The 4853-nt window shown below is 40.8% G+C and overlaps 1 long non-coding RNA gene across 1 annotated transcript; it reads right to left on the reverse strand.

Annotated features, from left to right (window-relative positions):
* Window positions 1–4005: 4005 nt before the first annotated feature.
* On the reverse strand, window positions 4006–4599 carry LOC311141497. The gene is made up of 3 exons (XR_014614226.1): window positions 4557–4599; window positions 4340–4466; window positions 4006–4211 (listed from the first exon to the last, which is right to left on the reverse strand). It is a non-coding gene; the product is annotated as an uncharacterized lncRNA (long non-coding RNA).
* Between the last annotated feature and the right edge of the window lie 254 nt (window positions 4600–4853).

Here is a 4853-nt window from a genome sequence, read left to right on the forward strand (position 1 = left end):
GAGAATTGAACCCTGTGGCACCCCCATAGAGACTGCCATAGGTCCAGACAACAGGCCCCCGATTTGACACATTGAACTCTATCTGGGAAGTAGTTGGTGAACCAGGCGAGGCAGTCATTTGAGAAACCAAGGCTATTTAGTCTGCCAATAAGAATGCGGTGGTTGACAGAGTCGAAAGCCTTGGCCATGTCGATGAAGACGTTGTGGGTGTGTCTCTTCACAGTCCGCGCTGTTCCATAAAGTGTAGTTTAATCCGTTTTTTAAATCTTATTTTACTGCTTGACTGAGTTACATGATGTGGAATAGAGTTCCATGTAGTCATGGCTCTATGTAGTACTGTGCGTTTCCCGTAGTCTGTTCTGGACTTGCGGACTGTGAAGAGACCTCCGGTGGCATGTCTCGTGGGGCATGTGTGCCAGAATTCCAAACAGACAGCTCGGTACATTTAGCTTGTCTACACCTCTTTAAAAAACAAGCAGTGATGAAGTCAATCTATCTTCCACTCTGAGCCAGGAGAGACTGACATGCATGTCATTAATGTTAGCTCTCCGTGTACTTTTAAGGTCCAGCCATGCTGCCCTGTTCTGAGCCAACAGTAGTTTTCCCAAGTCCCTCCTTGTGGCACCTGACCACACTACTGAACAGTAGTCTAGGTAAGACAAAACTAGCACCTGTAGGACCTGCCTTGTTGATACTGTTGTTAAAAAGGCAGAACAGCGTTTAATTATGGACATATTTCTCCCCATCTTAGCTACTGTTGTATCAATATGCTTTGACCATGACAGTTTCCTGTAAGTCGTTCTGGATAAGAGTGTCTGCTAACTGACTAAAATGTAAATGTATGTTTACAAAAAATTACAATTTTCCCGCAAGCTTTAACTTCTAAGTGGTCAGGACATTGTGTAGAAACATATCATAGCTACATGGTTCTGGTCACTGGAGATAGGGGATAACACACTATCACATTTCATAATGCATTTAAAACATCTGGACTCCAGATTGTCAAATCAGCCAATATATGGTATGGGCATACTTGTCTAGAACACATCCATATGTTCATATGTTCATATTGTCATGACAAAGTATATATTTTGTTTAGGTATGCTCAATCTAAACAGTGTAGCCTTGCATTGTGGACGACTTGAGCTGCAACAGATTTCCACCACAATTTTCAAATGTTGCTACAAACCTTGGTATAGCGACAAAATGAAACACTTGTTCACAAAAATATTGTTTTCACATACTAGTGTTATTTAACACTGTTAAACACTGTTAATCATATGAATTAGTGGTTTGGGTGGATTATCCCTTTAAGAGACTCGTAGTTACTCCAGCCTTTTATCCACACTTCATTGCATTGAATGAGATAGCTCCAGAGGGCCAGGGAGGTCTGTGGCCTCCCCAGGGAGTGTGGGCCAAGCCCCGGGGAGGGGGGCTTATTATTGGGTGGAAGTTATTGACGTTTGAAGGAAGTATTTTTATGTATACAATTTAAATGGATAGAAAATAGTCAAAGTAATAATAAAAATAAACTAATTGCCGTTGATTGTCCCTGAACATATTACAGTTGGTTTGAGAGTTCTATGTCGTGTGGTTGCAAAGCTATTTCAGTTTTTCAGTTAACAGTTGCACTTTTAAGAAGGTCCCTAAACTTAAAGTACACAGAGAATCTGCCATTGAAATGACTATAAAGTCACTTTTTGAAAACGGAACAGAGCTTGTTCGTTATCGTGAGCTGATTTAGAATATGTCACTTATATCATTCTGGCATGTTCTGTTGAAGAGGTATTGACGTGCATCGTCCGAATCTTCAATATAAAGCTAACTTATACTAAACATAAATCAATAGTTAGGCATTTAGCTTAGTTAGGTTATAAAAATCTAGTATATGATTTATGATTTTTCTTTACATTTGTGACATTGTCAATTAGAGAGCGAAAGAGAGAGAGAGAGAGAGAGAGAGAGAGAGAGAGAGAGACAGAGACAAAGACAGAGCAAGAGAGAGAAAGATAAATACTGTGTGAGGATTATAATGTCAGTATCTACGTTTCCATCCAATTGGCGACAGATTTTCATGCGAATATTCTAGAATCTGCATTAAAACAATATGCGCATTTTCCCACCAGAGATGTGTTTCCATCAAAATTGACTTGTTCCAGATAAAAGTCTGAGCGTGATGACGTAGTGCACATAACAATATATTTTGCGGTTAAATTCCCATGTACAGAATACAAAATACAAGTTAAATGGGTTTCCATCGCATTTTTAACTGACTGATGGTTTTCTCACAAAAAAAGTTTGGTTAGGCCAACCAACCTTTTCTGAGTCAACATTACTTTCGCAGTCAAAAAGCAAGCTGTACCTCTCAGATTTATTTTTTATTTTTACATGACTTAAAAAATTTAACATTAACCTAATAAAAATGAGGTTTGTGCATTAGGCCTAATATATTATCATAGTATATTGGCTATATTGTCATTCTCAGACCTTATTATATTTCAAAACTCTAGCTTTTTTTTTTACTGGACTGATGTTACCTATATTTGATGGGCATGGTATTTTCAAGACAACTGGGAACTCGGAGTCAAATCATGATGTCGGTGATCTTCTGGTCGGAAAGTCGGAGCTCTAGAAAGATACCCACGTTTCCGACTTGGAATTCAGAGTTGAATGACCGTTCAAAATATTTTTCTCAGTCGGATCTCATTTTTCCCCAGAGTTCCCAGTTGTCTCGAATGCACTGAAGTCGGAGATTTCCGAGCTCCTTGTTGTTTTGAACACGGCAATCTCTGCCGAGGGAAGGAGAGAGCAGCAGAGGGTCCACGTCCGCCTCTCTCGGCCCCTGCTCTCTCCTTCCTTTCCTCTGGTGAGACTGACCAGAGAGAGGGGACACAATCTTCCACCTGGTGGCGAAACTCGAATCGCACTGCATCTGCCTCATGCACAAATTCATGTTGTTCCTATGACCAGAGAAAGTGAAATATTCCTTGATATTAAAATAGACACGACGAGCTGCTAATAATAATAAAAACGCAGGGTATCGATACACTACTCATTCATTGCTGCTGCAGTGCAACGGGAAGTAGAGAGAAGCACGTTTTATGTTTTGTAATAGTGTTGAAAAAAAACTGTGACAGAGCTGAATAAACACTTGGACATGAACTCACTCATAAAAACAGCAGATCTTTGCTGTATTATTTGACAGTCTCTCTCTGGTCATGGTTTTAAAAGTTATGAACTCGCACGTAGGCTAGTATCAATCTTTGTAGGCTAGTATCAAACTTTGTTGTGGCGGGGGTCGTGGAAGCTGTGATTTGAGCTATCGGATTGTCCAGCACAGTAGGCGCACTCGATTTATCAACAGATCTCCCGGTCCGCCGGGTAAACAGAGTTTGAAAAATGAAATGGTTCAAAATGGGAATACTTTGCCTACCTGGTGCGCAGGGCTTCTGAATCAAGTGCACCTACCATCAACAGGGCTTCTGAATCAAGTGCACCTACCATCAACAGGGCTTCTGAATCAAGTGCACCTACCACCAACAGTGCTTCTGAATCAAGTGCACCTACCGCCAACAGGGCTTCTGAATCAAGTGCACCTACCACCAACAGTGCTTCTGAATCAAGTGCACCTATCACCAACAGTGCTTCTGAATCAAGTGCACCTACCATCAACAGTGCTTCTGAATCAAGTGCACCTACCATCAACAGGGCTTCTGAATCAAGTGCACCTACCATCAACAGGGCTTCTGAATCAAGTGCACCTACCACCAACAGTGCTTCTGAATCAAGTGCACCTACCGCCAACAGGGCTTCTGAATCAAGTGCACCTACCACCAACAGTGCTTCTGAATCAAGTGCACCTATCACCAACAGTGCTTCTGAATCAAGTGCACCTACCATCAACAGGGCTTCTGATTCAAGTGCACCTACCATCAACAGGGCTTTTGAATCAAGTGCACCTACCGCTAACAACAATAACACAATATTTTAGTTGTCAGTGTTTATTATGATTTGAGTGGCAAAGCAGAATATAAAAAATCCAAATATGAGGTAAACTCCCAGCAGAGCCCCAAGTCCAATGGATATATCCTCTGGCATGTTGATGTTAATATGTTGATGTTCTCCATATCCATAGTCAGAATGATTTTGCAGTGCATGGTGATCGAACAGGTTTCCTGTTATATTCATCAGAGGTGTAGGGAGGGTGAAGTCTGTGAATCCCAAAAATAGTAGTTATACAGATGATTAACAAAACATGCACATGACAGTACTCATACCTTGGTTTTTGTGGTAAATGTGAATGAAAAAACGGTTTTAATAATGGTTTTCATAAACATACCTTGTCCATAATGTAGAGGCCTATGGGATATTCATTGAAGAGGTAAGGGAGGAGGATGGTAAATCTGATCTGCATAACATACCAAGTCCCAATTGACATACCTTTGTATGCCTCCTCGTCTGTATACCTACAGACACAAAAGTGAGCAGTTCAGTCATCTGCACCCAATACAGCTAGCCTTCAACATATTCTTATAGCCTACAGTACATATTCTTACCTCTTTGTTGATTGATATCCATTGAATTGTGCCCATTTTCTGTTTTAGAAAGATTTGCACAAATATGAAAAGAAGAATCAGAAAACAATATCAATTTACACCATACAAGGGACCAACCTTACCTTAAATTGAGGAGATCTTTACATTTTTCAGTGAAGTGCCTGCACCTGCTGTCCTTTCAAATTCAAATCCAAATGTTTCAGTTGAGCAGTTAGGTTCCTGCCAGAACCCCCACCAACTAAGGAGGTTCCTCGATGAACCCCACCTCCTATGGGGTTCTTCGAAGAACACTTTGGG

This window comes from Coregonus lavaretus, assembly GCF_964263955.1.
Source record: "Coregonus lavaretus genome assembly, chromosome: 14".
In the NCBI taxonomy this organism is placed as follows: Eukaryota; Metazoa; Chordata; class Actinopteri; order Salmoniformes; family Salmonidae; genus Coregonus; species Coregonus lavaretus.